This window comes from Ischnura elegans, chromosome 8 (assembly GCF_921293095.1).
Source record: "Ischnura elegans chromosome 8, ioIscEleg1.1, whole genome shotgun sequence".
In the NCBI taxonomy this organism is placed as follows: domain Eukaryota; kingdom Metazoa; phylum Arthropoda; class Insecta; order Odonata; family Coenagrionidae; genus Ischnura; species Ischnura elegans.
In genome coordinates, this window is record NC_060253.1 from 47,582,940 (window position 1) to 47,596,482 (window position 13,543).

Consider the following 13,543-nt stretch of genomic DNA (forward strand, 5'->3'; position numbering starts at 1 on the left):
CACATCTGCGGATGCTTCGAATAAAATTATAGTTTGTCATCAGATATAGTCTCATCTAAGTGTCTTGAGTAATAGAAGGGTGGCCGGATCCTGGTTGGATCTGGTGTCCCGGGGCCGTCGTGCGATGAGGTTTCCATGGCTTTTTCCATGGCATTGAGGTTAAGGGTTGGCCAATTAGGAAGTGGCCGGGAGTGAGAGGCATTAGGTCATTAGGATCGTTAGACATGGGGGTGATAGGGCGTGAGTTGATGCAAGCTTCAATTTGCGCTAACAGTGTAGTTAATTCTTCATACGTAAGGATAGCCTTGCCGATCACTCGTAGAAGATGGCGTTTTGCAGATTTGACGCCTGTTTCCCAGAGACCCCCGAAATGCGGAGACCTGGGTGGTATGAAATGCCACGCCACATTGTATTCTGATAAAGAGCGAGAGACCTCGTATTGATGCTGCTGTGATTGGAATAATCTGCGTAGTGCTATCAACTCGTTTCATGTTCCCACGAAATTGGTAGCGTTGTCGCTGTAAAAGTCATGCGGTCTCCCTCTGCGTGCCATAAAGCGTCTCAAAGCTGCCAAAAAAGAAGCAGTAGTAAGATCGCTGACGAGCTCCAGATGGATAGCCTTTGTGGAAAGGCATATGAAAAGAGCCGCGTAGCCCTTAACGGGTGGACTGCGCCTCTGTTGCACCCGTCGAAACCACACAGGACCAAAATAATCGATGCCAGTGTTGCTAAAGGCTCTGCTGGGTGCCATTCTTGGAGGTGGAAGTTGTCCCATGAGTTGCTTAGAAGTGGAAGGGTACACTTTAAAGCAATTTAAACATTTGCTTACTACCTTGTGGGCTAGTTTTCTGCCATGAATAGGCCAGCAAAATTGTCGAACCTCACATAAGAGCGCTTGAGGTCCTGAATGTAAGGATAATATATGAAATTCTTTTACTATCAATTCAGTAAAATGCTCATTTTTTGGCAATACAATTGGATGCTTCCGGTCATAATTTAGTCGTGAATTTTCAAGTCTGCCGCCCACCCTGATCACACCCTTGTCATCCAGAAAAGGGTTTAAGGATCTCAGGTTGCTTCTAGGGGGCACCTCCTTTTCCTTCCTCAAAGCTTCTAATTCTGGACCGAAATGCTGAGATTGAATGACCTTAATTGAATGAAACAGAGCATCTTGAATTTCGCCCAAAGTTAGTATTCCTATTTTTCGTTGACGTTTCGGTAGCCTACTGTTATTTACAAATCGGAGGCAATAGGCGATGACCCTCTTCAATTGGGAAAATGATGAAAATCTCTTGAAGATAGTATTCCCGCGCATGCGCGTTGGGCTGCAGCAGACGGCGTGAGGCGCTGGAACCGTAACCTCGCGTCCGTGCTTCAACATACCGCCCACCTTGAAAGCAGGCGCTTTCAATGACATGCAAAAATAAACAATTGGAATGAAAAAAAAGAGCATAATAAAAATCTAAAAATGAAACAGATTCTGCTTTGAAATAAATGATATAAAAATAATACATGAAAACACAAAACATTCTTAATTCTCAATTGGTAGAATGCACAGCTTGTTAATAGCTCTCTTAAAAACACCCGTGGAGGTTTTTACGGTAACGACCCGGCATAAGCCATCTCCCCCTGGATGAAGCTCCAACACTCTTCCGGTCCTCCACTGAAGAGGGGGCTGGTTTTCCTCGACGAGCAGCACCAGAGTCCCAACTCTTAGATTCTCCGACTTAACCGTCCACTTGGTCCGCTACTGAAGACTGGACAAATACTCCGTCGACCATCTCCTCCAGAAGGCCTGGAAGAGCTGCTGCACATGTTGCCACCGCGACAGTCGGTTGACCTGGAGAGCAATCAAATCTGGCTCTGGCATTAATAATGATAATAATACGTCTTTATTGGGCGAGATTGGGACTAGAAAGTCCCATCTTCCATCTAACCCCTAATGTTTATGTCTTCTCGGCCAAGGATCTCTAGTATTAGACGTGTGTTGGATTTCTTCCATGGCCATTTCTTTCCTATGGCCTTAAGGGCATCACCCGCAAAGAGATTGTAAACCTCACTTCTGTGAGGGGTTATCGCCTTATCTTCTAGTAGCTCTGTAGGATCAGGATAGTAGTTGAACTTCTTGTGGGGCTTAAAAACTACATCAGCCCAGTATTTATCTGGGACCTTTCTCATGTTGTCATTGTTCCCTGGTTCTCGACTTGCTACTATCACCTGAATCCCTTGATGATACGTCAAGCTTGGAACTATTGGTGGAAGACATCCCTCCTTCTCGTAGTAACCCAGTATATACGACCTGACAAAGGCCCCTGCTACCCTCTTGCTATACGGGATGTCCCCTCTTCCAAATTGAGTTTCATAAGAGTACATCTTGACTAACCCAGATTCTAGATTAACTATCGGAAAGAAATGCATCATTTCCTGACCCAACTGCTCAATGATATCAGGGATTATTATATCACCCCATTTTCCTATGAGGTAACTCGCCTTGTCAACAACCTCTTGGGCTGCAGATCTAAGATCGGGATGATCACCTGCAATCCCTTCCATAATCTCATCAAGAAATTTGTGATCATGGGTGTCCTCAGGGAGGTGTCTCAGTATCACCCCACAGAAGATTGCTTCTAAAGATTTAAAAAGGTTGACTGCCTTATTTCCAAATGCGCGATAAACATCATCCAGTAATATGTACAACCAATCGCCAAAACTCTTAAGTTCTGCTTCTCTTGGAATAGCACTATTGTATCTGGAGGTCATATACACATGGTAGGAAAACTCCGATTCTACTTTGTCCAGAACACAAACTAACATAGAATAAGGGATGCACAACTGACCGCCAGGGAAAGTAGGCGTATAAACAATATCTCTATCCAGAATAAATGGCAATAACGGTTCCAGAGACCCTCCATCAGGGGTGGTTCCAGTCAGGGTTTCTAAGCACTCATGAATAGCCATTATGTGAAGTTTTACCCTGAATGAGAATGCACAATCTGGGGAATTATCAACTCTCGTGACCATGCCATCGAAGGATTCAAGGTCCAAGTAGTTGGAATTGCTGCTCATACTTGATGCCTGAACTCGGATACTCGTCGATGCACAACACACGACTCTTTCCCACATTTGTTGAACCGAGTAAGACCATTCTGGGCACCTGGATTTGATAAGATCAGCTATCCAGCTCATGATGGTGACTCCACCATGTATCCCATCAGGGATCCCGTGCACTGCGCCGGAGGGAATCTTGGGATACCTCTTCTCCCACATCTGCGGATGCTTCGAATAAAATGATAGTTTGTCATCAGATATAGTCTCATCTAAGTGTCTTGAGTAATTGAAGGGTGGCCGGATCCTGGTTGGATCTGGTGTCCCGGGGCCGTCGTGCGATGAGGTTTCCATGGCTTTTTCCATGGCATTGAGGTTAAGGGTTGGCCAATTAGGAAGTGGCCGGGAGTGAGAGGCATTAGGTCATTAGGATCGTTAGACATGGGGGTGATAGGGCGTGAGTTGATGCAAGCTTCAATTTGCGCTAACAGTGTAGTTAATTCTTCATACGTAAGGATAGCCTTGCCGATCACTCGTAGAAGATGGCGTTTTGCAGATTTGACGCCTGTTTCCCAGAGACCCCCGAAATGCGGAGACCTGGGTGGTATGAAATGCCACGCCACATTGTATTCTGATAAAGAGCGAGAGACCTCGTATTGATGCTGCTGTGATTGGAATAATCTGCGTAGTGCTATCAACTCGTTTCATGTTCCCACGAAATTGGTAGCGTTGTCGCTGTAAAAGTCATGCGGTCTCCCTCTGCGTGCCATAAAGCGTCTCAAAGCTGCCAAAAAAGAAGCAGTAGTAAGATCGCTGACGAGCTCCAGATGGATAGCCTTTGTGGAAAGGCATATGAAAAGAGCCGCGTAGCCCTTAACGGGTGGACTGCGCCTCTGTTGTACCCGTCGAAACCACACAGGACCAAAATAATCGATGCCAGTGTTGCTAAAGGCTCTGCTGGGTGGCACTCTTGGAGGTGGAAGTTGTCCCATGAGTTTCTTAGAAGTGGAAGGGTACACTTTAAAGCAATTTAAACATTTGCTTACTACCTTGTGGGCTAGTTTTCTGCCATGAATAGGCCAGCAAAATTGTCGAACCTCACATAAGAGCGCTTGAGGTCCTGAATGTAAGGATAATATATGAAATTCTTTTACTATCAATTCAGTAAAATGCTCATTTTTTGGCAAAACAATTGGATGCTTCCGGTCATAATTTAGTCGTGAATTTTCAAGTCTGCCGCCCACCCTGATCATACCCTTGTCATCCAGAAAAGGGTTTAAGGATCTCAGATTGCTTCTAGGGGGCACCTCCTTTTCCTTCCTCAAAGCTTCTAATTCTGGACCGAAATGCTGAGATTGAATGACCTTAATTGAATGAAACAGAGCATCTTGAATTTCGCCCAAAGTTAGTATTCCTATTTTTCGTTGACGTTTCGGTAGCCTACTGTTATTTACAAATCGGAGGCAATAGGCGATGACCCTCTTCAATTGGGAAAATGATGAAAATCTCTTGAAGATAGTATTCCCGCGCATGCGCGTTGGGCTGCAGCAGACGGCGTGAGGCGCTGGAACCGTAACCTCGCGTCCGTGCTTCAACATACCGCCCACCTTGAAAGCAGGCGCTTTCAATGACATGCAAAATTAAACAATTGGAATGAAAAAAAAGAGCATAATAAAAATCTAAAAATGAAACAGATTCTGCTTTGAAATAAATGATATAAAAATAATACATGAAAACAAAAAATTCTTAATTCTCAATTGGTAGAATGCACAGCTTGTTAATAGCTCTCTTAAATCACCCGTGGAGGTTTTTACGGTAACGACCCGGCATAAGCCATCTCCCCCTGGATGAAGCTCCAACACTCTTCCGGTCCTCCACTGAAGAGGGGGCTGGTTTTCCTCGACGAGCAGCACCAGAGTCCCAACTCTTAGATTCTCCGACTTAACAGTCCACTTGGTCCGCTACTGAAGACTGGACAAATACTCCGTCGACCATCTCCTCCAGAAGGCCTGGAAGAGCTGCTGCACATGTTGCCACCGCGACAGTCGGTTGACCTGGAGAGCAATCAAATTTGGCTTTGGCATAAATAATAATAATAATAATAGTCTTTATTGGGCGAGATTCGGACTAGAAAGTCCCATCTTCCATCTAACCCCTAATGTTTATGTCTTTTCGGCCAAGGATCTCTATTATTAGACGTGTGTTGGATTTCTTCCATGGCCATTTCTTTCCTATGGCCTTAAGGGCATCACCCGCAAAGAGATTGTAAACCTCACTTCTGTGAGGGGTTATCGCCTTATCTTCTAGTAGCTCTGTAGGATCAGGATAGTAGTTGAACTTCTTGTGGGGCTTAAAAACTACATCAGCCCAGTATTTATCTGGAACCTTTCTCATGTTGTCATTGTTCCCTGGTTCTCCACTTGCTACTATCACCTGAATCCCTTGATGATACGTCAAGCTTGGAACTATTGGTGGAAGACATCCCTCCTTCTCGTAGTAACCCAGTATATACGACCTGACAAAGGCCCCTGCTACCCTCTTGCTATACGGGATGTCCCCTGTTCCAAATAGTTCCATAAGAATACATGTTGACTAACCCAGATTCTAGATTAACTATCGGAAAGAAATGCATCTTTTCCTGACCGTACTGCTCAATGATATCAGGGATTATTATATCACCCCATTTACCTATGAGGTAACTCGCCTTGTCAACAACCTCTTGGGCTGCAGATCTAAGATCGGGATGATCACCTGCAATCCCTTCCATAATCTCATCAAGAAATTTGTGATCATGGGTGTCCTCAGGGAGGTGTCTCAGTATCACCCCACAGAAGATTGCTTCTAAAGATTTAAAAAGGTTGACTGCCTTATTTCCAAATGCGCGATAAACATCATCCAGTAATATGTACAACCAATCGCCAAAACTCTTAAGTTCTGCTTCTCTTGGAATAGCACTATTGTATCTGGAGGTCATATACACATGGTAGGAAAACTCCGATTCTACTTTGTCCAGAACACAAACTAACATAGAATAAGGGATGCACAACTGACCGCCAGGGAAAGTAGGCGTATAAACAATATCTCTCTCCAGAATTAATGGCAATAACGGTTCCAGAGACCCTCCATCAGGGGTGGTTCCAGTCAGGGTTTCTAAGCACTCATGAATAGCCATTATGTGAAGTTTTACCCTGAATGAGAATGGACAATCTGGGGAATTATCAACTCTCGTGACCATGCCATCGAAGGATTCAAGGTCCAAGTAGTTGGAATTGTCTCATACTTGATGCCTGAACTCGGATACTCGTGGATGCACAACACACGACTCTTTCCCACATTTGTTGAACCGAGTAAGACCATTCTGGGCACCTGGATTTGATAAGATCAGCTATCCAGCTCATGATGGTGACTCCACCATGTTTCCCATCAGGGATCCCGCGCACTGCGCCGGAGGGAATCTTGGGATACCTCTTCTCCCACATCTGCGGATGCTTCGAATAAAATGATTTTTGTCATCAGATATAGTCTCATCTAAGTGTCTTGAGTAATTGAAGGGTGGCCGGATCCTGGTTGGATCTGGTGTCCCGGGGCCGTCGTGCGATGAGGTTTCCATGGCTTTTTCCATGGCATTGAGATTAAGGGTTGGCCAATTAGGAAGTGGCCGGGAGTGAGAGGCATTAGGTCATTAGGATCGTTAGACATGGGGGTGATAGGGCGTGACTTGATGCAAGCTTCAATTTGCGCTAACAGTGTAGTTAATTCTTCATACGTAAGGATAGCCTTGCCGATCACTCGTAGAAGATGGCGTTTTGCAGATTTGACGCCTGTTTCCCAGAGACCCCCGAAATGCGGAGACCTGGGTGGTATGAAATGCCACGCCACATTGTATTCTGATAAAGAGCGAGAGACCTCGTATTGATGCTGCTGTGATTGGAATAATCTGCGTAGTGCTATCAACTCGTTTCATGTTCCCACGAAATTGGTAGCGTTGTCGCTGTAAAAGTCATGCGGTCTCCCTCTGCGTGCCATAAAGCGTGTCAAAGCTGCCAAAAAAGAAGCAGTAGTAAGATCGCTGACGAGCTCCAGATGGATAGCCTTTGTGGGAAGGCATATGAAAAGAGCCGCGTAGCCCTTAACGGGTGGACTGCGCCTCTGTTGCACCCGTCGAAACCACACAGGACCAAAATAATCGATGCCAGTGTTGCTAAAGGCTCTGCTGGGTGCCACTCTTGGAGGTGGAAGTTGTCCCATGAGTTGCTTAGAAGTGGAAGGGTACACTTTAAAGCAATTTAAACATTTGCTTACTACCTTGTGGGCTAGTTTTCTGCCATGAATAGGCCAGTAAAATTGTCGAACCTCACATAAGAGCGCTTGAGGTCCTGAATGTAAGGATAATATATGAAATTCTTTTACTATCAATTCAGTAAAATTCTCATTTTTTGGCAAAACAATTGGATGCTTCCGGTCATAATTTAGTCGTGAATTTTCAAGTCTGCCGCCCACCCTGATCACACCCTTGTCATCCAGAAAAGGGTTTAAGGATCTCAGGTTGCTTCTAGGGGGCACCACCTTTTCCTTCCTCAAAGCTTCTAATTCTGGACCGAAATGCTGAGATTGAATGACCTTAATTGAATGAAACAGAGCATCTTGAATTTCGCCCAAAGTTAGTATTCCTATTTTTCGTTGACGTTTCGGTAGCCTACTGTTATTTACAAATCGGAGGCAATAGGCGATGACCCTCTTCAATTGGGAAAATATTGAAAATCTCTTGAAGATAGTATTCCCGCGCATGCGCGTTGGGCTGCAACAGACGGCGTGAGGCGCTGGAACCGTAACCTCGCGTCCGTGCTTCAACATACCGCCCACCTTGAAAGCAGGCGCTTTCAATGACATGCAAAAATAAACAATTGGAATGAAAAAAAAGAGCATAATAAAAATCTAAAAATGAAACAGATTCTGCTTTGAAATAAATGATATAAAAATAATACATGAAAACACAAAACATTCTTAATTCTCAATTGGTAGAATGCACAGCTTGTTAATAGCTCTTTTAAAAACACCCGTGGAGGTTTTTACGGTAACGACCCGGCATAAGCCATCTCCCCCTGGATGAAGCTCCAACACTCTTCCGGTCCTCCACTGAAGAGGGGGCTGGTTTTCCTCGACGAGCAGCACCAGAGTCCCAACTCTTAGATTCTCCGACTTAACTGTCCACTTGGTCCGCTACTGAAGACTGGACAAATACTCCGTCGACCATCTCCTCCAGAAGGCCTGGAAGAGCTGCTGCACATGTTGCCACCGCGACAGTCGGTTGACCTGGAGAGCAATCAAATCTGGCTCTGGCATTAATAATGATAATAATACGTCTTTATTGGGCGAGATTGGGACTAGAAAGTCCCATCTTCCATCTTACCCCTTATGTTTATGTCTTCTCGGCCAAGGATCTCTAGTATTAGACGTGTGTTGGATTTCTTCCATGGCCATTTCTTTCCTATGGCCTTAAGGGCATCACCCGCAAAGAGATTGTAAACCTCACTTCTGTGAGGGGTTATCGCCTTATCTTCTAGTAGCTCTGTAGGATCAGGATAGTAGTTGAACTTCTTGTGGGGCTTAAAAACTACATCAGCCCAGTATTTATCTGGGACCTTTCTCATGTTGTCATTGTTCCCTGGTTCTCCACTTGCTACTATCACCTGAATCCCTTGATGATACGTCAAGCTTGGAACTATTGGTGGAAGACATCCCTCCTTCTCGTAGTAACCCAGTATATACGACCTGACAAAGGCCCCTGCTACCCTCTTGCTATACGGGATGTCCCCTGTTCCAAATAGTTCCATAAGAATACATGTTGACTAACCCAGATTCTAGATTAACTATCGGAAAGAAATGCATCTTTTCCTGACCATACCGCTCAATGATATCAGGGATTATTATATCACCCCATTTACCTATGATGTAACTCGCCTTGTCAACAACCTCTTGGGCTGCAGATCTAAGATCGGGATGATCACCTGCAATCCCTTCCATAATCTCATCAAGAAATTTGTGATCATGGGTGTCCTCAGGGAGGTGTCTCAGTATCACCCCACAGAAGATTGCTTCTAAAGATTTAAAAAGGTTGACTGCCTTATTTCCAAATGCGCGATAAACATCATCCAGTAATATGTACAACCAATCGCCAAAACTCTTAAGTTCTGCTTCTCTTGGAATAGCACTATTGTATCTGGAGGTCATATACACATGGTAGGAAAACTCCGATTCTACTTTGTCCAGAACACAAACTAACATAGAATAAGGGATGCACAACTGACCGCCAGGGAAAGTAGGCGTATAAACAATATCTCTATCCAGAATAAATGGCAATAACGGTTCCAGAGACCCTCCATCAGGGGTGGTTCCAGTCAGGGTTTCTAAGCACTCATGAATAGCCATTATGTGAAGTTTTACCCTGAATGAGAATGCACAATCTGGGGAATTATCAACTCTCGTGACCATGCCATCGAAGGATTCAAGGTCCAAGTAGTTGGAATTGTCTCATACTTGATGCCTGAACTCGGATACTCGTGGATGCACAACACACGACTCTTTCCCACATTTGTTGAACCGAGTAAGACCATTCTGGGCACCTGGATTTGATAAGATCAGCTATCCAGCTCATGATGGTGACTCCACCATGTATCCCATCAGGGATCCCGTGCACTGCGCCGGAGGGAATCTTGGGATACCTCTTCTCCCACATCTGCGGATGCTTCGAATTAAATGATAGTTTGTCATCAGATATAGTCTCATCTAAGTGTCTTGAGTAATTGAAGGGTGGCCGGATCCTGGTTGGATCTGGTGTCCCGGGGCCGTCGTGCGATGAGGTTTCCATGGCTTTTTCCATGGCATTGAGGTTAAGGGTTGGCCAATTAGGAAGTGGCCGGGAGTGAGAGGCATTAGGTCATTAGGATCGTTAGACATGGGGGTGATAGGGCGTGAGTTGATGCAAGCTTCAATTTGCGCTAACAGTGTAGTTAATTCTTCATACGTAAGGATAGCCTTGCCGATCACTCGTAGAAGATGGCGTTTTGCAGATTTGACGCCTGTTTCCCAGAGACCCCCGAAATGCGGAGACCTGGGTGGTATGAAATACCACGCCACATTGTATTCTGATAAAGAGCGAGAGACCTCGTATTGATGCTGCTGTGATTGGAATAATCTGCGTAGTGCTATCAACTGTGTCCCGGTGGCCCGGACCACCATAAGTTGCAGTGAAGAAGTTGAAGCGGAAAGGAACCTCGGGATAATACATCGGCCGGATTCTCAGAAGAGGGAACGTGGCCCCACTCCATGTTATCAGTTAGCTCCTGTATTCATGCAACCCGGTTAGCAATGAATGTTTTCCAAGTTTAAGATGGGGATGAAAGCCAAGCTAAAACTATCTTCGAGTCCGTTCAAAGAAAATAACGCTGACACTTGAGATGACTTGATACCTTTGAAGCTAATTGCGCTAATAATAATGCAGCACAAAGTTCCAGTCGCGGAATAGTCATTTGTTTTAATGGAGCGACTCGGGATTTTGCACACAATAATGTCACTTTTATTTTTCCCTTGTCGTTAACGGAACGTACGTAAATACAGGCGCCGTACGCAGCTTCGGAAGCATCACAGAATCCATGCAGCTGGTCATCGTTGTGGTTTCCACCGCCATTTATAATACTTCTGGGTATCTGTATCCGATGGATTTCTGCAAGCTGCCGTCGGAATTCCAACCATTCAGTGTGGATATGGGTAGGAATAGATTCGTCCCATTGCAGCTTGAGTTGCCAAAGTTTCTGCATTATTAATTTGGCCTTTGCGATTATTGGTCCTAAGAGCTCCAATGGATCGAATAATTTAGATATATCAGACAAAATGCTGCGTTTTGAAAATTGAACTTGATTATCGATGGGAGGAACAATAAAAGAAAAATGATCCATCATTGGTTGCCACTGCATCCCTAGAGTCCTGATGGTATTTTCAGATTCATTTGGGAGTTGATACAATGTTTCTTGATCTTCAATCGGGATCCTTTCTAGGATAGATGGATGGTTTGCGCACCATTTATGAAGTTTAAATTGAGCAGATTCAAGCAATTTCTTCAATTCTGCTTGCAATTCTAAGGCCTCCTCGAGTGTATTAGCTCCTGACATGATGTCATCCATGTAACAGTTGTTTTCCAAAGCTGCTGATGCCAAAGGAAATTCCACTCGTCCATCGATGGCTAGCTGCAAGAGGCATCTGGTGGCTAAAAAAGATGAGGACGATAATCCATAGGTAACGGTGTTTAGGCGATAGGTCCTCAATTCCTCCTTCACGGAATCCCTCCACAAAATTAACTGCATGTCGGTGTCAGGTGATTGAAGCTTAATTTGCCGATACATGTGCTGAATGTCCGTGGTGACGGCAAAAGCGTATGACCTGAAGGTAAGAAGAATTGAGAACAAGTCCCTTTGGACCACTGGACCGACCATCAGAATATCGTTCAAAGAAATTCCAGTTGAACTCTTCGCTGAACCGTCGAATACAACTCTTAATTTTTTAGCGGCATTGGTTTGTTTTATGACCGCATGATGGGGTAAATAAAACACTGTTTTTGATGTATGGTTCTCAGAATCAGATTCATCTAACAAATCCATGTGATCCAGTTCTAAATATTCATTAAGAAAATTGCCGTATTCCACTTTTAATTGTTGATCGGCCGTAAATCGCCTTTCAAATTTTTTAAATCGTGGAAGTGCATTGGTTTTGAGTCACCTAACAGGTGTGGATCATGGCGAAACGGAAGTCTAACTGAAAATCTTCCTCCCAAACTGCGACTGAAGTGGCGTTTGAAATGTTCTTCGACAGCCTTTTCTTCTTCTGAGAGAAATTTTCCCTCTTATTTACTTGTTCAATTTCCCAAAATCTCTGCATAGTATCCTCCAAGCTGTCCCCTAGTGTGCTAAGATTACAGACACTTGGTGGTAATGAATGAGGTGAGCAAACGTTAGTTGTAATTTTTCCTGATACCACCCATCCTAAAATAGTTTTCTGTAGGGTAGGTAAGTTATCAGAAATTCGGATTTGGCCAACACACATCAGACGCCAGAATATCTCGGCACCAAGAAGTGAGTCTATTCTACTGGGGCGATAGAAGCAGGGATCAGCGAGTTGAATATTCTTGGGTGCATGAAATGACGAACGACGCACTGTTGTTGATGGTAAATCCCCGGTAATACGGGGCAGAACTATGAAATCTAGTTCCGATGTGAAAGCATTTATCCTTGATTTGATGCTAGTAGTAACATAATGAGATGCTCGGGATATATTTTGATTGATGCCCATAATAGGTTTGGAAGCCTTAATTCTTTTAAGTCCCAAGGATCGAGAAAGTGATTTTGTCATGAGATTCGATTGAGAACCAGAGTCCAACAATGCTCTGCAACTATGCAAATGGCCTCGTGAATCCGCGATGTTGATGATGGCAGTGGCCAAAATGATTTGTTGAGATTCATCGCTGTTGTGGAGGCAAAACTCGTTTCCTGCCGTTTGAGGCTGTTGAGTGGAGGAGGCGGAAGAATCGTGAATGGGTTGCTCCAAATGCAATAATGTGTTATGCCTCTTCCCACATTTCTTGCATTAAGTCGATTTGCAATTAATTGTCATGTGGCCCCGGCGCAGGCAATTCTTACATAACTTTAGATTTCTGCATTTATTTATCTTCTCAGAAGTCGGTAACTTCTGGAAAGCGCTGCATTGGAATAGCTGATGAGCCTTCTCACAGAACGCGCAAGAGGAGGGTTGCGCGGCAACATGAACGCTTGACTTGCGAGAATATTCCCCCGGTAGACGAGAATGCACTGTAGAGTTCCCCGGGGGTACATACTGAATGGACCTCTGGTGAGCGCACTGATCATTTTCAGATGCCTCCAAGATTTTGCAACGCTGGGATAAAAATGAAATTAAGTCCTCGAAAACTGGTAGTTCATTTGAACTCAATGTTAATTCCCATGCTCTCTTTGTTGTCGAGTCCAATTTATGGAAAACTATGTGAATTAATAGGGTATCCCATTGCTCTGTGGGTTGACCCAAAGCCTTCAAGGCTCTAACGTGCTTCAGAGTTTCGTCCAAGAGACGCCTTAACGCTGCCACCGATTCCTTGGCTATCGGAGGGAAATTCATAATCTCTTGTACGTGCTTGTTTATGATTATTCTTTTATTCTCATAGCGGTCCTTTAATAGTTGCCAAGCCACTTGGTAGTTAGTGGCAGAAATCTCTAAACTATCCAGTAATTGAGAAGCCGCTCCCTTTAAAAATGATTTAAGATAATGGAGTTTTTGAATGGGAGAGAGCGATGCATTATCATGAATTAGAGACTGAAAAGTGTCATGAAATGGAACCCATTCCTCGTATGCTCCAGTGAAAGATGGCAAATTTAACGCGGGCAGCTGGAGTCCGGCGATTGAGGCATTGACGTTTGGAGGCGAATTTGACGAAGTT